Here is a 21,725-nt window from a genome sequence, read left to right as displayed (position 1 = left end):
GGTCCATGTGGAACTCTCAGGTCAGGCTGTTAAACTGTATGACTGTACATAAGTTTTTGTTTGAAGGAAGTCAGAGCCAGGTTGCAGAAGACTTTCCTGGGTTAGGCCTGCCTTTTTTTATAAGCATCAATCACAAAGAGTACAAGTGGTTTGAGTTAAAGATGCAGTGAAGAGTTTGGCAGAAATTTGGACTGCTCTGTACGTGGGATGTTGTGATTCCTCCAGCTGCAATTCCCTGGGATGCATTTCACCTAGCCAACACCTGACAGGAAATATTTAAGAGGTTATAAGTCTTCTTTAGAAGAAAATTACAGCAGAAACATATAACAAATAGAACACGAGAAAAAGGCTTTTTACAGTTTGTGTTCTAGGTACCCGACTGAAATCCTGGCTCCATAAAAAGTCTTCTGCTGTGTGCTTCTAGGAGGCCAAACTTGCCGAAGTCTAGATAGTTTTCATATATATTTGATTTGCTATATTACTGGCATCATAGTCAGAGAAGAGTAGGTTTAATCACACTCTGAACAACAGACATAGCGTACCCAGAGATGGAAAAATGGTTTGCATGGCCCTATGAACCTCAACAGGTAGTCATTTAATAAAACAAAGAAGGTGTCCCTGCCCTTCTCATTTACAGTATTTATTTGCCAGAGCCAGAGAGGCGTAACTTTGAGAACTTTTTTTTTTTTTCTTTTCCCCAATAATTGATGACACTGATTTCACTTTTCTGTGAAGAGTATTTTTTACTCAAGAGGATACCAAGATTTTTTATTCATGGATCATATTGCTGCAGTATAACAACTGGTTTGTCTGCTATAACAGAGATAGTGTTGTACCACAATACCTAATCAACCCTTTTTGTATGCATACAGGTTGTTTCATAGCTATAATTTAAAGTACGGAGTAAAAGATCCAGATTTATGGAAAAAGGTTGTTGTGGCTGTCATACAAACATTTTGCTAAAAAAAAAAAAAAAAAAAAAAAAAACACAAAACAAACAAACAAAAAAACAACCTAACAAAAAACAACTCACAATCAAAGTAAATACAAGAGGTGGAGAAGGGGTGCAGACTACTAACTCCTACAATTTTATGTCAGTTTAGTGAGCTCATTGCTGCCACAATTGCAGCAGTACACAACAGATGAGATGGCCAGGACCTAAAAACAAAATCCAAGACACAGAAACAAAAGTCAAAAAAGCAAGCCATACTTTAATAAGACATGTCTAATGCCTAATATTGGCCTGTGTTCATGGTCAAACAATTGTTGTGAATGAGCACTGAAATAAGTGTGCATCCTTGCACTCATGATTCGTGAATGACATTAGACCACACCTTTTGAAAAAAAAGGAAATTAATCTATGTTAATCTATGCCCCTTTTCTTGTACTTCCCCTTAGAAACTATCTATTTGAAAACTCAGAAAATGAAATCTCTGAATCATCAGAAAAAAAAATAGCACTAGAAAGAAAGATGAAAAATCCACAGCTCCACTAATCACTTGGAATAGTCTGTGTAGCCACCAACTTAAACAGGGATCTTTGGTCTATTGTGGTGTATCATGTGACTTCAAGAAAATGAGCTTGGAAGGTAAATATACAAAGTAGTATTTAGCAAGGCTGTAGGTGAAGGGGGACAAAAACCCTTCCTATGGTTGTCAAAGTAAAAAGGAGGATGACACTCTTACAGAGTTAGAGGAGGTCAATAAATCACCAACCTTATCTTGCAAACAGAGCCTGTGACTTCAAAAATTAGCTCATTTATTCTGCACAATTAAATTTATTGAAGTGTGACAGAAAAAGTTTAGCAGTCGCTGATGCAGAAAGGCAGCAACAACGGAGGCAGGCAACTGAGTGAATGACACAATTAGTTGATTTTCATTTTATTTATCAATATAATTATTGAATTGTATTTATCCTATTTCACAGATTTTTACCATTATTACAGCCTGGGCCTCAAGGGAAAGAATTAGTTCAAATTTTCAGTCTAACTTAATGTGATTATAGAGCTGCTAATAAAAGAAAAGTTTTATAAAGTGCCACACAATCTTGTATTCAATGTCACCCCACCATCAGCCTCTGAAATCCAGAATCCTTTCATGTACAGGCAGGAAATTGAATATGAATTGTGAATACACTACATTTTCTAGGTGGCAAACAAACCTTGTTTGCAGTATCCCACCTCGATGCTGCTTTAAATGAGCCAAGATTCCTCCCCAGTTTTAAACCTAGCGATATGTTTCTTTCTTAAAAAAACATTAAAATAATAATAATAAAAAACACTGAACTCTACTTGTGCCCACCCCTACTTCAAGCTTAGGTAAATGTCAATTATTTGGTAATATTGTGAAGAGAATGCAGGAAAATTGAAGAAAGACTGCCGTGTCAGAGGAGCAGTGGATGAATATGGTTCTTACACAAAATCAATAATTTTGGTTCATAGTATAAAAAATATAACCTCCAAAGCTTCCAGCAAGAATATTTTAATGAAATAAAAGCTACTGACCGATTAGAAAGTTATCTATTAGCAAAAGTGACTTTTGCTTTTGTCCAGTCTAGATTAAAACCATCTAGCATATTCTAAGTTGCTCCTGCTCACTTCTTGGCATGCTGCTTGTCATTCCCAGTGTCTGCTTTGACTTTGAACTTGTAAGAGATGGGATGAGACATGCTGAACCTAACTCATATTCCACCCTTGCCTTCTACATACATGAGGAAGCAAGCATATGTTCAGGAGTAAGCTATATAATAACTCATGTCCTTTCTCACAGGTTCAGGAAATTAGACTACATGCTATTGCAAGTGTCTAACTTTTCCAGTGTTTTGAAAGACTGTATTTCCATTGCAACTAGCTTATTCAGTTCTACCCTGCACTTCCATTTCATAAAAATTATTTGCTCTGAGGTACAGGCCACTTCTCTAAATGTTGGTCACAGTGCCATGGAACATTGCCTAAAACATTAAAACATGGAGAGCTTCCAACCTAATTCTATAGCTGTAATTAATAAAAATGAATATTATTACTCATAATTAATAGCCGGCTTTGGGTGATAAGATGCCTCCAGAATTCCCCTTGTCAACATATTCAAGTTACTGGGATCTTGATGTCTGAGTAGGCTCCCACTATATTTTGGGAACTTAGTATACTGACTTTTGTAACAACGGGCAAGAAGTGACATTTCCATTTATAAGACATATAAATTAATAGAGCTAATAAACTGGGACTATTTAAGTTAAATATGACGTGTGCTATCTGCAGAAAAGGGATCAAAAACAAAACAAAACAAGCAAACAAACAAACAAACAAAAACCAGAAAGGCATATATCACATATTTTGCTTTGTGTGTTTCTTTTGGGTAAAGCCTGGGAAGCCTCTCTGTTTATGTTTACATAATTATATGCCTTGCCGGGACCTGGAGCTCCTGGGAATTGTTCCTTAGCAGCACTGAACATGGATCTGCTCACTCTAGAGACACAAAAGCAGAGGTGGCCTTTTTTCCAAAAACCTTTCACTTCAACATCAGAAAGTATATAACAAAGGAACATACTAGAGCAAGAAAGGATCAAAGAAAGATAATTATAAGTGTTTCATTGGCTGGGGATGTTTCCACTTCAGCTTATATGAGGTATCAGCAGAGAAGAATAGCATACTTTCAAGGACTAACTTATAATCTTTGCAGAATTCATCAAGGCTCTCACCAGCAGGGAGAAATTCCACGTGAATGCATGAAATGGACTTCTTGGCCCAACTAAGGATTCAGCAGTTAAGTAATCATGAATTCATTCTTTTTCACTCCAAGAGCCCCAAATTATATTTCAAATAAAGAGCACCACTGTGCCATGAGACCCCAATATGACAGGTAAACCTCCTTTATCCATAGCCCCTTAAAAGAGAGGATAAAGGGGCTTGAACACCAAACAACTGGATTTTACTAAAATATAAATTAGAAATTCTTCACTTCCCAAAGCATTGTAAACTGGACTGACTAGATCAAGCACAATCACCATAAAATTGATAACACAAATTAATTTTTTTCCCAGTTCCTCACATCCTCACAGGTCAAGTCTTTGCCTTCAACCCTGCTTATATTCAATTCAGGCAACATTTATACCACAGCAAGCACAGCCTCTTCTGGTCCTTATGGAGCTTCTTCTTGTTGAAGAAACAGAAATCTAACATATCAGCTGAGGATGAATAAAGCAGACACTGTCCATCACATCTTGGCATTATCCTCATTTTGCAATTGGGAAACAAAAGACCAGGAAGGGGGGATCCAAGATAATAAAAATTTCCAGGTGACCTCTGCTTCCCCAGGTTCCTCTCTTGATTTTCCAACCTCAAGTTGCTGGCTTACACAGCATGCCATAAAACCTTAGACAAGTCCATTTTAAGCAGTTTTTCATGTGCTGGGAACTCTAGTGGAACTTACATACAAATCTCTCAAAAAGACATTGTTCATGTGAATAAATAGAGCATCATGCGCGATCCATCTGATGTACAAGATTTTGTTTCTTTAAAATGTCACAAGCCTGGAGGATGTTTTTATCCACCTACAGCAATTAACATGGCTTTGCTTTGCTCTCTATTTTCCAAAACAAAATCTTTATCAAGGCAGTTTTGTTGAGGGATGAATTTGGTTTGTGACTCACAAGCTTCCCAGACTAACCCAGTGGATTGCTGTGCAACCATCAGGACTCTGAACTGACTTTTCATTCCAAATCAAATATGGTTTTCAAAATAATTATTTACCCTCGAACAGGTCACAGAGGCCCTAACAGCAATGTTTTCCTCCTCCTTCCATATGTAGAATCACTACTTGAAAGGGCAATATGCCTCAGGTTTCCATACTACCCAACAATTTGTCTTTTCTTTAAGCCATGTTATGCATAAGAATTAATGTGCATCAAAGCTGAAGAAAGCGTGTCCAACTCCAGAGGACACAAATTAATAGCATACAGACATTGAGAACAAAATGCAGAGGAACACCGAGTGTATGAATTTCCTGAGCCCCTCCAATGGTTTTCTATTATCAGGGGCCTAGCAAACAGTAAATAGCAGTTCTTCAAAGCACAGTGGGCAGTATCATGTCCTTTCATCTCTCTTTTTTCTGTTTTCTTAACCTAAATGTAAAGATTTACCTGTCTGCCTGAAACACTTAGCACTCCAGTGCTATAGGAGGTTGACAGCAAGGATTCCAGGCCTAAAATAGGGTGAGCTGTAGGAAACAGGAAAGGGAGATGGTGGATTTGAATCTACAGCATGAAAGAGTGTAGTCAGATGTTGAGATGAGTTGCACAATGTTTCAAGGTGAAGAAACCCAGTGTTCCTGTGTATATTTTGTTCAGTTTTGGGCCCCTCACTACAAGAAGGACATGAAGGTGCTGAAACATATCCAATGAAGGGCAGCAAAGCTGGTGAAGATTGTAGAGAACAAGTCTTATGAGGAGTGGCTGAGGGAGCTGTGGTTATTTAGCTAGAGAAAAGGAGGCTCAGGGAAGACCTTATCGCTCTCGACAGCTGCCTCAAAGGAGGTTGTAGCGAGGTGGGGGTTGGTTTCTTCTCCCAAGCAACAAGTGATAGAACAAGAGGAAATGGCCTCAGGTTGTGCCAGGGGAGGTTTAGGTTGAATATTAGCAAATATTTATTTGCTGAAAGGGTTGTGAAGTGTTGGAACAAGCTGCTCAGGGAAGTGGTAGAGTTGGAAGTCCTAGGTTAACAGATGAACCCGATGATCTTGGAGGTCTGTTCTAGCCTAAATATTTCTATGATTCTATGAACCCACTCCTCCATATAGTTTCTGTTGGATCCACTTGGAGCTGTCCTGAGTTTGAACACCAACCAAAATTCCCTGTTAAGAAAGCTCAAGGGATACAAAACTTGGGTCAGCTCTGTCAACTCCAGTGTCCCCATCATTGTTATACCCAACTCTTCCTTTGCACCTTCACTCAAATTAACTCTGCTCAACAGAGTTAACCTTCACATATACTGAGTTTAGTAAGAGGAGGGGCAGGTTACTATTACTCTAAAACTAGTGAGCTGAACATGACAAGGGGCTATAAATCAGTTGCAAGGGACAACAACTGAAGCTAACACAACTGAGAGTGCACAGGCAGCAGGGACAGTACCCAGAGTTCATGACTCTTCTCCAATGGCTCTGGTGAGACTATGCTGTGCAGACTGTGCTCAGGTCTTGTAGCACCACTTACGTGAAGTTTGACAATAGATAAGATATATTAAAAGAATACAGCCTAAAACAGCAAAGTTTTATCTATAGATGATTATGGCTAGGAGTCTGACCTTAAAAATGTTTTTTCCTGTGATTAATTGCAAACAAGATAAATTGATGCAGATCAGAAAAATGTTCCCTTCCCACAACTGTTAGAATATTTGAACAGTAGGGAAGCCATTGGTCTGAAGTTAAAAAAAAAAAAAAAGCTTTAGAAAGAGAGATGCAGCTAAGGGAGCAGGCCATGGCTTCAGGGAGTAGGCCAGTATACAAGACTTTGGAAGAAGAAACTCTATGTTTAACACCTCTTACTTGCTTTTATGTCACCTTAGACATCAAAACACCAGCTGGGCCTTCTCTCTGCATTTGAGTTACCAGAACTCAGGAGTCAACAGAGCACCCTATTTTTGAATGGGGAGGTCACCAAGAATAGAGAGCCAAGCTCTACATAGTGGCGGATGGTGAGAAGAAAAGAGACAACAGAAGAGAAGTTCAGATTGGCTATAAGGAACATTTATATTCCTTATTTAAAGGAACATTTATATTCCTTATTTAAGGAATGATATGAGGAGTCAAGTACTGGAACCTAGAGGTTGTGTGTCTTCCTTGGAAGTTTGGAGGTTTTCAAGGCCCATCTGGATAAAGCCCTGAAACTCATCTCACCACTGATCCTGCTTGGAGTAAAACATTGGACTAGAGACCTCCTAAGGTGACTTCCAACATGAATTATCCTATGATCCTACCAGCATTGATTTTTCTTGTCTATTCCCTATTCATTGGCCCTACATGATAAAAGAAAGCAACTCCGTATTTGGTAGCAGACTCTGTCTTGGTATTGAAATATTTGGGTTCTGGTTCCTTTTGTAATGGCCAATTGAGATTAAAATCAGATGTGTAATATCTCTGTATCAATACCCAATTTTGTCTTCAGTGCAGCAAGTAGTTTCTAGCATAAAAGTGTTTGCCTCTGTATACTGCTGTACATACTACACACGGTATGATGTTCTGCTATAGTGAACTGCAAGAAGAAAAGTACATACACGTGGGAAATTAGGCTTCATCTCCTGTTCAAATATCCAAAGTTCCATCACACTCTTCCAGCTCAGCACCATCTCCCCTTGCATTTCTGCAGGATGAGAACATAAGGAAATGCCATTCCTTTTACAGCTAAACCGTGCTATTACTCCAGCTACTCCTGAGATACTGGTACTGTTTGTTCTCCTAGCAGCAACTTTGAGGAACTTGAACAGTCACATACTGCTCAAAGAAAATACAAAAGAAAAACAAGCTGAAATTCTGGTGGAGACCCTAATTACGAGCACAGAAGTTGAAATATGTTTTTTTTCCTTTAAGTCCAGAATGTCCAGCCTGTGCAACACAGCAAGAATTTCTAACCCTTCTCAAATAATCTCATTGGTGCCAGATATTTAGTGCAATGATTTCAGCAGTGAATGTCAAATTTCTCTCAAATATTTGCATGGTTCCTAACTCTTAAACTGACAAGCTTTAATTTAAGCAGTTATAAGTGAAATCTGCCACAGCACATGTTGGTTGAGATATTTAAATGATACAGGCCACAATGATAAAGACATAGAGCACATGCAATCCTCATTAGAATCAGTGTGGCAGGGGCTCTTCTTCTCATTACAGATACTTAAACAATAAATTAATTAAAAACTCTTCAAAAAGCCCAAACTCAAAACTATTCAAGATGTGTGGGAAAAATGCCACACTCTAGCAATCTGCTCTTTATGGAAAAAAAATGGCAATCCTCTTCTCTTATCTTTATTCTCATCATTATTTTTCTTTTCTCTGCACAGCCCATGTGGAGTGTATAATACATAACAAAGAAAATAAGGCAATGGAAAGTGTGTGAAGATATTAATTCCTGCATCATACCTCTGAGCAAGCTCATGTCAATGCACCCCAGGAATGTAGTGACAAACTTAACTCGGGAGCCTTATCAATTTGCTAAAAGAATTCCCCAGTCTTTTAGACATGAGTCCTTAATAAACTTTGCTCCTCTTAGTCCATATATTATTGTCTTTTACCCATCCTTTAGAGATACAGTATGCTTCCCGGGACAGACACTATGCCCCTTTTATTTTACTTTTCTCAAGAAAGCACGTGATGTCATCCTGTCTCTATCTATCGTCCCACTCCATAACAAAGTCTTTTGAACCTGTTGGCATATTTCAAGTCAGCTTGCTAGAAGACTAAGCAATGAAAGATGAATTTCCGCAAATACTGAGAAAGTAAGGAAGCAGTACAGGAAAGAATTGTAGTGCTCTTAACAAAAGAGAGCCCTAAGAAGAGCTCTATTATTATATTCACAAACAAAGATAAATATCTATAAAATTGGAACATAACTGCAAGATGCCGTTAGATCTCTACCTGTTACACAGGTACCTACCTTTACAGTCTGTCCCTTGGACTCCTTAAAACTCAACTCACTTCCAAAATCCTTTGAACTTGAAACAGTTTTATTCTTAATAAACAATCCAGACAATCTTGTCAGATTCAGTTGGAACATCTTTCAGAGTCTATAAATAATTTTCACATCTCCATATTGTAAATTTAGTGCAGAATTTCAAGCCTTGCTTTTCAGATGCCAAATCATTTTAGTAGAGAGCTTTTTAGGTAATAGAATCTTTCTTGTATTATGCATTCATAAATTTCTTTCAGTGATAAAGGTGTAGTTCAAAGATCATTTCAACACTGCTGATTAGTTTCTTAATTAAATTACTGTGTTTAAAAAGGGATAAATAAATACTGGTCACAGTTTAAAGGGAGGCAAAAGTGGGTCACAGCACTTGAAAAGGCTGCCCAATGAAATAAAAACAACAAAACATTGCATTTTTTCTCTCTGCAGAAGCATGTTTGCAAACAGCTAGTGTGATTTCTCCTTCCCAAGAGGTGAAATGAAAACCCTGGGCCGAGCTTTCACAAAAGATGGGGTCAATCAAGGGTGCTTAGTAAGGTGGAGGATGAGATTTACAGCAACATAACCAGTTGGCCTATTCATCATTTCACGCTACACATGTCCTAAATTAGGAGAGCATGAAACGGGTGGATACATTACATTGTTTCCTGAGAAGCACGTTGAGTGAGTTGTTCTCATTCCAGTTCTTTGAGACTCAACACCACATCTCCCAGGAATCTGTAAATCATCAGCAGGTGATATTTGTTGGCTGTCATACCATGGACAGTCAGAGCTGGTTACAACTTTTACCAGGCTTTTGCTGTTCGTGTTTTAATGTTATCTTTTTTTTTTTTTTTTTTTTTTTTTTTTTTTTTTTTTTTTTTTTTTTTTTTTTTCTGGGAAGCTGCAAAACAAATCATAAACCAAGAAGCAAAGTAGCACAGTACAAAACAAAATTCCAGAGATAAGAGACATGCTGATAACAAAGTCTTTGACATTTGTTTGGGAGCACTGCTACGTTAAATATCCATCCTTTACCAGATTCATAAATGCACATCTGCTGTCTCTCTCTGCTCACCTATGCAGCCACTGTTAGTACAGTATCTGAACACCCCTGAAACATCAGTGAACTTACCCTCATAACATCACTTTGAAGGATGAAAAGAAATGAGGTACTGGGACAGGATATTCGTGGCAATGATGTAGCACATACTTCATATTGTTGTGGGGTTTTGTTTTTGTTTTGTTCTGTTTGTTGTTGTTGTTTTTAAGGGCTCAGGAATGGGTCTTTTGAACGATTAACATGACCTGTTATGTTCTTGGAGACATCAGTGTAGGATATTACCTAGTATGTTATGCCATCATTAGCTTTGCACTGCATATCAGAATTCGAGTGTAGACAAGTAATGGTGACATTTATTATCACCATAGTGAAATAGGGATAGGTCTAATTCTAGTGTGTCAGAAGATATACACAATAATATACCTCCTCATGATACTGAAAAAAATAAAGCAGATGAAAAAGGACGGAGTACAGGCTCTTAGCAATGTTTAACCATAACAAGTAGAGTGTGAAGGAACGCCACCATACAGAGATTTGGTCTTTGGCACAGACCATAGATAGCAAGTAATGTGTGCTAAAATTACAGCAGCTGATCATTTGAACCTATAAGACAAACAGGCAAATGAAACTGCCACATCTTCACAGGAGAAAGGATTTTTCATGGGCGTAGCCCAACTCCTTTTTTAGCTCAGCAGAGAACTTACGTATGACTTAGGGAGCTTGGACTTACTCTTTATAAAAAGTGTCACAAACTTTGTATTTTATAAAGGACTGAATTCCTAGGGAATATCAACAAGTTTAGCACCCTCCAATGGAGTCTCTTATTACAGCATATTAGCAGGGGATTTCTGAACATCTGGAAGCCTGAGCATTCAAAGTCCTAGACAAACAGCAAAGTGCATACAGGCGAAAAGTCAGATGCAGCCAGAATGCATTCAACTTACTGTATGTGCACTCACCAACTCACTGCGCAAAGCACTAAAGTGCATCACACTTCTGAGCTGGGCCTTCCAGACAAAAATATATCTATGCATGTATTTTTGAATCACGTGACCCATCCACAATTTTGCAATGCATCTTCCTCCCTTTCCTTGTTTGGATAGGGTTTGCCTCTGCCCTGTTTATAGAGATAAAATAGTAACAGGGAAACAGTTGATATAAAACACGTGTTCTGAATTATTTATGTTGTTTTTTTTCTCTCTCTCTCTTTTTTTTTTTTTTTTTTTTTTTTATGGAGCAAAAAACCAGAAAAAATTAAAAGAATACCAAACATACCTATCCAGCTATGTAGCAGAAATGGACTTGAGGATTCAGTAACAAATATAGCCCAGTATAAAAGTATGGTTTGAATTTTGTGGAGAAAATACATGTCACATCATGTATGGGTATGTGAGTTTCCCATGGATTAAGCAAACATCACCATATGCTACTGGTCAAAAATATGTATGTGCATGTGCAGAGATAAAGATATCTATCTCTTTCTGCCATTTCTAACAGCACACAGAGCTGAAGTTCATAGCAGGATCTGGCAATGAGAGACCAACACGTGCATGTGAATGTGGCCCAGCAGAGATGTATACATTTATTTGTATATTTCTACTGCATCAGGGGTAGAATATGCAGTTTGTTTCTTCTCTTTGACAAATTTGGGGAGGACTCATACTGCTAAGCCCTTGCAGTATAACACCTTAGAGGGCATTCCTGGCCCAAGCCACAAAATGCAGCTGGGTAGCTGAGCTGCAGATACAAACCTGAGAGTTTCCACACCACAGCCATGGGAGAGTTTTCACACCATGCTACAGAATCACAGCTCTGCGATAACATCTTTACTATTCTCTAGAGAGGAGTCTATCAAGAGCTTTTCAGAGCTACAGGCCTGACTTTTCTGTTCATGAAACCATTTTTCTGTGGTCCTGGTATGCATTTATCTGAAGATTATGTTCAACTCTCCCCTTTCCAAAACTTCTGATAGAAGTGCTGGTAGATGTTCACTAGCCTGTCAAGGATAAAACGAGTACAGGGAAATCTTGGAAAGACATCAAGCAGAGAGGAGCCTTGATCAAAATGATGATCAAGTGTGTATAAAGATACAATCTTAGCCAAGGCCTTAAGCCCCTTGCCTGAGGTCTAGTTAGCCCCTTTCTGTCCATAATATCAATTCTTACACAACTCTACAATTTTAAACCAAATTCTGTGACATTGGCCATTCAGGAATTCAGGCTGGTTTTTGTTTGTTTGTTTGTTTGTTTGTTTTGTTTTGTTTTTGTTAAATATTGCCTTTTGTTAAATTTTGCCTTTTTGACATGGAGTTTTAACTTTTGCCTCTGGGAAGCAAAGAAAATAAAAATAGTTAAGTAACTACAGTGTGAGAGTGAGGTTCACATAGGCCATGTAAATGGCCATACTTTCTTTATTTCAACCTGTTTCATCTTCAAACTATCTTTTCAGCTTTACATTAAAGATGGATCTTATCACAGATATCTGTCTCAAATCCAGGGCTAGATTTGGAACATCCTCTACCTGAGTCAACCCCTTTTAACCCCATGCCTGCCCATTACAGCATATAAGCCCTGGTTCAGAACTGCGCCAGAACTTCCAAGATGCCCTCTTAAAATTAATTAATTATTAATAAGAAGAAATATATCTCTAAAATTGCTGCTCTGCTGCTCATAAAGCATTCCTCTGCTTCAATTTAGTCTGTTTCCCTGTAGGTCAACTGATAGTCAATTGAAGAGAACTTGTCTTATTGCCCCATACTTTTTGCCTCTTAGCATTAGTATGTGCTGTTCAGGAAGCAAAAGAAAACACTTGTTTACTAGCATGACAATGCCTTACAAGCATATTGAGTACATTTCTTGCATCCCATCTCTTCCCCTTTCTCCCTGTAAGTCCAGAAGCCTTACATCTTACAGATGTTTCAAGGTCAAGGCTGGAGCTGACAGAGTGGTGAGGGCACCATGCAGCAACACAGCTGCTCTTTGCTCACATGGGAAGTCCTTAAGGGGAGGCTACCAGCACCACTGCCCCTGCCTTGATAAACGTGGCTGTACAGGCATTGAAACTGGTTGCAGATCTCCCCTTTGCTCTCATGATGCAGATACAGACCACTGACTCAAAATCTCTGTGCTCTAGGATGCCTTTCCTGTTTTAACCGTGACCATTTTTATCCATGACAATTTCAAAATTTGGTATCTTGGAAACTCCCAGGGCTCAATACAAGTCACATGAAGTCCCAGTGGGAAACAGATTCTTCCGTTTTGATAACATACAGTTTGTTTAGAAAGCTGGCAGTTCAGAAGAGACTGAACCATGGTTACTGCCAAGCTGGGGCCTCACACTACAGCAACTGGGGCAATGACTAAAGATTATTATTTTTTTCCCACAGTAGTAGAATCAAGACATCATTCATGTATATATGTTTCCCTGTGTTTTAAACGATGGCTGTTAAAGGATGACCCACACACTTACAGCAAATGTAATACTTGAGAGAACCTCTTTGTCTAGCCACTTGCTCTGGAAAACTCAAGTGATGTACCTCCAGCAACCTCTTTGTTCAGATACCCCTGCTGGCCTTTAAAACTCAAAGCAAAGTCTTCCTAAGGTTATGTAAAGGAGAACCTCAATAAAACATCAAATAGATGGAAAAGCATTTCTCCTCCTCCTTCAGTGAGCATACAGCAGCCTCCCCACTAGGTTCACCCCTCCTCACACATGAGCCCAGCACTTGTAACAATCCATTGTCTTAGAGAGCTTCCCCTCAGCCTGCTGGAGGCTTAGGCCAACTACTGATCTAGTCTTAATCCTATTGAACCATCAATATCCTCAAACACCTTGTTGGCTTGTGAATGGCAGGGAAAGGGGGGGGGTTATTCCTTGTCATCCTCAGCCCAGGCAAACACCACACAATGTCTAAGGCCTTCCCTATAGGTGCAGTCATATAGAGAACAAATGCATTCCCTCTCCCCACAGAGGAGAATGAAAGCACCACAAAGGAGCCCATCTTCGCAAATTACTCAGGAGGTAGCACAGCAGTCAACAAGACCCAGAAGCTTTTAACAGAGCCCCAGAGGAGGGACTGCCAGTGGGATTTAACAGTGTAAAATACATGCAAGCATGACCAGAAAAATCCAGCTGCTGCCAAGCCAGTTGGATTTTGGGTTCAACTTGGTCTCAAGTTGACTAGTGCTTTGAGGCAGTCTTCCCACACCTTTTCTTTATTGTGATCAGCAAAAACATGCCAAAGGGGTGTGGATCTGCACAGATGTGAAGCTGGGCTACTCAAAAAAGAGAAAACATGTCTTTGAACAGAAGAAGAAAAACAGTTCCTCCGCCCCTTCCCCTGCACCTTCCACATCTGCTGGGTGCTCACACATTAGGGAGCTCCCAATTCTTTCAGTCCCAGAGCTTTCAGTGCTTTCTGCTCAGCTTCCAGCCCTGACCCATTCCTGCTGGCTCCCAGGAGACCCTCTGTGAAGGCCATGCAGGGATGTCACAGCCAACTGTCATGCTCAGGGGTTTCCCATGAGCTCTGATCTATGTTTGGGTAGGGGCATTGGGGGAGAACAGGATGCCCTATACTACACCCTGAAAAAGATCTTCTGCCCTCCCTTATAGCCCTTAAAGAAGGGACATTTTCCCCCTCTCTTCAAAACTGAAGCAGGCAGAATAAAATACCCTTCCTTGCTTCTCACCCATGGTTTTTATAACAAAATAAAACACGCACAAGCTGCAAACAAATAAAGTAGCTACCTCCCTTCAGAGCAAATTATACAGCTTTTCCTGGCATATTTTTCCACTCTAAAACCACCCCAAGAATGAAACCAATAAGTGGGCACCCTCAGGAGGCTGGGGACAAGCACGAGAACAAGCTCCACCATAAATCACTTGCAAAGCCACAGATACAAAAATGATGAGGATGCAGAGAAGCCCATAAGGAAATCAACCATTTTGTCAACAGAGAAGGGCTTGAATATTGTGCAGTAAATATGGCTAGGGGCCACACACTGAGCAGAAAGGAGAAAACTAAACATTAAGTTGCTGCTCAGTAATTGATCACAGCCCATTCTGTGCATGAAACAAGGCAGGGATGAGAGGGGAAAAATAGTAGAAGTGCATGTAATTAAAGGCTACAGGAGAGAAAGAGAGTCACAAGGGGACTAACTGAGATACCATGGGTAACCATTCTGGCATTCCCTGACCTGAAAATAACATGCACGTGTTTGTATGAATGTGTGTGTGTGTGTATGCATGCTGTGCACATGCAGTTACACCAATCTTACACAAAATCAGTGGCCAAGTTCATAGAGAGGCTTCCACAGGGAAGGGAACTGAGGCTGGAGGAACAAGTGACAGAGTTTTAGCAGCAAGAAGCTATGCAGAAAGTCAGAGTAAACTTTTCCTTATATTGCTCATGCATATATATAATTCTCACTAATGCAGAATTAAGGTGAGTGGGGAGAAGGTACAAGCAAATTGCAGGTTACCTGCTGGAAAACGGTAGCCTTGCCTTTGTGACTCTGAATGCATCCTTTAAATAATTTCTCTTTTAACGTGCACATATTCAGCTTTAGTGTGAACAATGGCTGGAGTAGGAGGAATTCATGATGCCTAAATTTGAGTGATAATCTTCAGTGGGAAGATAGACACCTACCCATCATTTATACCTTTAAAAAACCTCCTCCAAAACACTGTTTGCCTGCAGATCCCGCAGTTCAGTTGACTTTGACAAAAAACAGTTTCTCCAGTTTCTGGGACAGGCCAGAAGGAGGGTGAGTGTAGTCATTCTTCCCCAAGGCAAGGCCTGGGTGGAGCTGCAAGAAATGAGGCAGGCAATGAATGGGAAGTGGAGGTAGCCTGGGGAGGGGAGGCGGTGTGAGCAAGAACTGAGGCAGCAGCTGGGGTGAGAGGGGAAGCGGTCAGTGCTGGGGGAGAAGAGAAACTAGATAACTGTTCTCTCTAGGCAAATTACAAAAGGGGGTATGGAAGAGGGAAATCAGAAGGCAGCTCTTGTTGCTCTGACTCCTGGCAACCCAGGAAGCCTTGTTCCACCCATTAGAAAAACAATCGGTCTATAGCATAGAGAAAAGAAGGGACGGAGCTTGGCTGTTTATTTCGGGCATGAGGCACCCTGTTCTCGAAACCTGCCAAAGTTGCCAGACGTTTTTCCACTGGTTTGGGCCTAGTGAGGCCAGAAAGCCAACTGCTAATCTCTAACACATGCGTTGTCTCAGCAGTCGCAGCGGGGTGAGGCACAGGGGCTCTAATTTTCGCTTGCAGCCTTCCCGCTAACGCCCAGCGTGCCTCTCCCTTCACCGCCAGGCTTTGCTGCTTCTGCGCCGGCCATTTTCCACTCTCTGTTTCCAAAACCCAGCTGCAGGGCAGGGGAAGGTGGTGTAGCAGCATGAGGGAGCAAAATCCAAGTGCGGCCACTTAAAGCAAATATTATTTTTCAACTGAAAGACTTTTATTTTTTTTTTTCCCTGGTTTATTTTTAGAACAATGGTAAAACATACAAATCCTAGAGGCCTCAAGCACTTTCCTGCTGTGCTGGTGACTTAATTTATTTCTTTAATTTGTTAAAACCTCACCAAAAAAAATGTTATTCTTTGGAGACCTTGCTAGCCCAAGTTTTGCATGTATTATTTGCTGCAAAAGATTAATGAGGTAGCAGAGGCAATTTTTAATGGATTCCCTTGGTTTTCTCTCACTCTCCCTCACTTTTCCTTTTTTTTTTTTTTTTTTTTTTTTTCCCAACTAACACGGCAGTCCAGGTCCATGAATCTGCTAAGTGCTCTCTGCAGGCAGGATGCACAGTAAGGGAAGAAAGTCATGAAATCTAAAAGCCTCTGTCACAACTCCTCCCCTTCTCTTTCACCACCGGCAGCCACTGCGTTACCCAGCGCGCTGCACCAGCCTCCTGCACCTCCTCCAGCACCTCCGCATCTCCATCCTCTGCAGGGTTTGGAGGGAGTGGATGGTGCTGACACCCCAAGTTTACAGGAAGGCTGTGCGTGTGACAAGGGCTAATCCTATGCATAGTTCGGAGGTGCTGTCAGCCAGACAGACGATGCGCTGAGGCCCTTCTCTTGGCTTGGGTTAGAAATCTGCCGACACTCCCAGCGACTCTTGGGGAGCGTGTTGGAGCTCAGCCGCAGAAAACTTCCCATCGACCTGCTTCTCTTACGGGAACTCAGTGCTGCCTGGGGTGTAGCAGCAGCACAGGCTTTGGTGGTGATGGCTGAGGATCAGATCTGTTCCTCTTACCTCACCCAGAACAACCAGAATATTTGTCAAGAAGATGCACTATGCTCAGAAGTGTCTAAATCCTTTTTACTCTCTCAGCCCACATGCAGCCTCTGTTCCAGCACAGCTCTATGGGGGAGATTTTGCCTAACAGGAGGTGAAATGGAGAGAGACATGAGGAAAACAGAAAGTGAGGGAACACAGGGAGGGCGAATGAAGATGCTGGGGTCAGGGCAGAGAGACATGACATGTTTCTTATGTTCCTTGTGATAGCTCTAGAGACAGGGTAGGTCTGTAATCAGGCAAGGATATATAAAAGGGAAGAGAAATCACAACTCCCTTCTGCGGAAGTTAGGAAAAAGAAGGTGCAAGTCTCCTGTAAGGCAGCCAACAGAGGCCTTTACTCTTTCTCCACATGCAAGGCTGATTTTTGAACCTGAATGAACCAAAGAAAAACTTTACTTCATTCAGGCTTGGTTGTGAGCAGCCACTCTTCTAGTTTGCCTCCCTGCCTTTAGGGAAGTCTGCTCATCGCTTTAGGGCTGGACACTCTGTCCTATTTACAGAAGGACCAAACTCCAAAAAACCTACAGCATGACTGAGACCAGGCAATTCACGTCATGACACTTAAACCCCTTTGAAAAGCTTGGAAGTCTGTCCAAATTGGACCACCAGAGAGAATGTACAATAGGAAGAGAGTCGGGGGTTTGGCTGGTGGTCCAAGGGCAACATATGGTCTGTGGGACAAATCCATGCAGACCAGTACTTTTTTTGCCACAGCCTCAACCCCAACACTGTCAAGACCATTGTTAGACACAAAAGTTCCCTGAGCAATTGAGCCCCTACAGTGCGCTATTCAAGCGAATACACCACTGCATTTTCCTCGCCCTCTTTTTTTTTTTCCCCCAGAGTGGCTGATAACACCAAACAGAGACAGCAAAGCTTAGCAACAGTGTAGGAACAGGGAAAGGGTGTGAGAGTACCTGTCTGGAGCAGCTGGCTCAAAGTCAATGACACACAATAAATAACCCTGAATACTGGATGACAGGGCTGTCATTCTCCCCAGAGGTGCCAGAAATGTCATAAACCACAACAGAGACCTGCCAGTGGTTTGAAGACCCCACAGAAGAATTTTTATAGCACCATATTTCATAGTTTCTTTTGTTATCTTGTGGGACCAACTTCCTGATCTCTCCCCTGCCTCTGCCTCCCCATTCATTGGCATTTACTCAGAAACTCTCAGTCTCCACTGCTGGTGATGTATTCAGGTCACTGGCTGCTTATCCCCAGAGGCACCTAGATCACTCCAACGCACAGAAAACAGAGGGCTTCATGTACCATGCCAAATGCTGGGATCCAAAGGAAGGGCTGCTGAGGGAGACAAAAATAATAAAAAAAAAAAAAAAAAAAAGAAAACAAAAAAAATGATAGCTCAGTTCTGGTTCAGACTAAGAAGCATGCTCACCTGCGAGGAGGAAATGTCCCCTTTGTACTTATCTGTTGTCAGAGGCAAGACTTCTGCCTGCACTGAACTCTGTGCTATCAGACAAGGTAGCTTAGAGCTACCTCAGGCATTTCTAGATGAGTGGCAAGCACAGGCTTATCCTCTCTAAGGTATCCTGAGAAAGTATGAACAATTACTTCTACCAACAGAAGTCTGACATGTGCAGAAGTAGCCCTAACACCTTGGAACATCACTGACTGTATTCTCCAGTATACCACTTTGATCAAAATCTCATAAGGATTCTCCTTCTGCATTTTATCTATTTATTCATTTATTTAATTTGATTTTGCTTTGTTTTGTTTTTGAATGGGATGACACATGATCAACAATACTGCCAAGGTATAGTAATGGTACTTAAATAACCTCATACACAGCAAAGATTCCCATACACGTTCATTTAAAGTTGGCCTGAGGCAAGCCAAATACACAAACAATTAGAGATCTGTAGGCATGCCAAGAAATATTCATGCAGCATATAGGCCCAAGAGAAAATGTAATAAAGATTAAGAATATTATTAACACATATATGGAGGTAATAGTATTTGATGAATTTCTGTATTGAGTACTTCTGCAATCCTGGCAAGCCCCAGAAAAAGGACTGGACTGACATTTTCCATGTTTTTCTACAGCTGTCAAATCTGTAGCACTGCTGTAGCACTAAGTGTCTGAAATTTAAAAGGCTGCTAAACCATCTTCCTTTGTTTTGTTACACAGTAATTAGATCCACCTCATTCACCCAGTTTCTGACAAATGTTTCTGCTTTGCTCACATCCCAAGATGTCTATTGCCCATTTTTTTTTTTTTTTTTTTTTTGTTTTCCCAAAGAAAGGCTTCCTTTTCCTGAACCCTATACATTTTTATTCCTGATAGTATTTAGCACACAAAGCAGGTGATATCAGAAGTGCAAATGCTTCCATATCCTTTGAATTACTATAAACTGTTGTATGGGTTTTGTTCATATAATGTACCCAGTCTTTTGATTTCCTGGCCAGTCCATTCCTCTCTCAGGAGTTAACAAGGCTATAGGCAGGGAGAGACACAAGAAAGGACACACAGTTAAAGGGAGAAAATGAAGATCAAAACAGCTACTGTGCTGTCATATGGCCAGGTACATTTCTATGGACCTGGTGCAATCACTAATAACAGGCTAGTTAACAAAGCACTTGTCACTTTGTCATGACCTTCATCAGACACCTGGCTCTAGCTTTATGAGAGCTGACTACTTTTTAAGTTAAAAATGCTTAGATTAAAAATATTAGTAACATTGGAAATCCTCAAACAGCTTCACTGAAAACAACAGCAAAAGGAACAATTTTGAAATTACAAGTCCTGTGGAAAAGGCTGGAAGCACACATGTTATTTTCATCTCCATTAAACCAGAAGAATCTGAGCATTGAAGGTCCATGCTTCCTTGAGGACTGGGACAATACCATGTTGCATGTAAGCATGAGTTTACCCAACATCCAGATCAGACCCTGGAGCTGCTCAGGCACAAGTTGATGGATGTAGCATTTACTGTTTTCCTAAATAGTACATGCTACATGTACATGTGGTTTCTGGATTGGGCATCCAGAAACCACAACATAAGCAGAAGGTCACAAGCAGGGCTCTGAAATGCTCACTTGTATACTATCAGCATCCCAAACTGGGCAAGGGTCCCATTGCTCTAGGGATGAATGTTGTGGATTCAGTGTTCCCAAACTCAGCATTCCTGTTCTTCCACACACTGAATGTGAAGTGAGGACAGGCAACTCACTGCTGCACATGGACTACAGGTCTTTATTAAAACACCATGATGAAGATCATCTACATTTCAGAGAGAGCTCATGCCTAAAAATTACTAGGAAAAAATATAACACAAATTTTACTTTTGAAAAGGGGAAAAAAAAAACAAACAAACAAACAAACAAACAAGTCTTCCATCAGTTCTCCCTCAGGAATATTAAGAGGACTGCCTCTTCAAGCAAATGGAGGAAGCTGAGAAAAGTTCACCGCACATCATAGCAAATAAAGCTCTTGTTTAAAAAACAAAACAAAACAAACAAAAAAGAAAACAAACCACAGCAATGTTGATTTGTTCTACTACTTTCAAACAAAATTTCTCTGTGTTCAGCTGTCTCCAGAACACTCAGTGAAAGAGAACAGGGAGTCTAAAGTGCTAATAGTTCACCAGAACCACTAGATATCCAATTTCCAAAGAAGGCCAACTGGTTTGACTCCTGGTGATCTTGATATTTAACACGATGAGGTGGAAGGAGTCCAGTTTAAATAGGATAGCAAGGAAAATCCAAATAACTGTCCAAATAACTACAAGTAAGATGCTGTTACCTAACAGTTAAGTAGTTCCACAACTGATCTCTAAAAAACAAAGGAAGAAAACCCATCAAAATCCTGAACGCAAAGAACAGCTGGATCATTTTTCATTACTTAGTCTAATGCAGCAAGATTGGAATTTTAAGTTCCCAAGTTTAAAATAAAAAATAATAATAAAAAAATCAAAGTTGCTATTCACTTTCTGCTGTCTGTATTAGTTGCCAATTAGTTGCCGTTTGCCAACCAGGACCAAACTATTCAAAATCCAGATAATTAATTGGCACCAAATCAAACTGAAGGAACAGCATTACAGCTCCACATATTGTCCTTAAAACATTTGTTGTGAGCTTTTGATGAGATAAGACCATTTGTTGACTCCCTGAATCCTAGAGTTCAGACTACCTGCTTGAAAACATTTTCCATGAAAAGCCTCTCATCAGCTCCAAGCTCCACCAGTCTGGCAGTGAATTGCAGGCAAGATGAAAACAAACCCAAGGAAAAGTGAGAGAATTCTTAGTCATTATTGTATGTTAAGCAGGTATTGCTCATTTGCTTATTTGGGAAATATCCAGACCCCTTTCCTATTGCTTCTTCTCTGATGATTTCCTGAAACCTACAGTGTTGAAAACTGCTTTAGGGAGGACAGCTTTTTTGCCACCAGAGTTAGCAAGGGTGGACATGGATCTTATCACAGCAGGGGACCCCCACGATCACTTGGGCAATAACACAGGAGCTATCTTACCCCATCAGCTGGTGCTCCCTAAGGGTCAGGAGAGGAAGGGAGCTTTGATGACACAAATTTCAGGTTTCAGGTTTCTTCCTATGGAGTACTCTGGGATACACAGACATGGATATGAACATGATGCTTATTGCTGGGTACTATTCTTTCAGGCACAAATTTCCTGATCTTACAGGGCTGTTTCACCTAGTAGCTCCCAACCTGACTTCCTGAAAGCA

The sequence above is a fragment of the Aythya ferina genome, assembly GCF_964211825.1.
Source record: "Aythya ferina genome assembly, chromosome: 2".
Taxonomy (NCBI): Eukaryota; Metazoa; Chordata; class Aves; order Anseriformes; family Anatidae; genus Aythya; species Aythya ferina.
The sequence above is the reverse complement of the archived record's forward strand: the minus strand, read 5'-3'. Positions refer to the sequence as shown.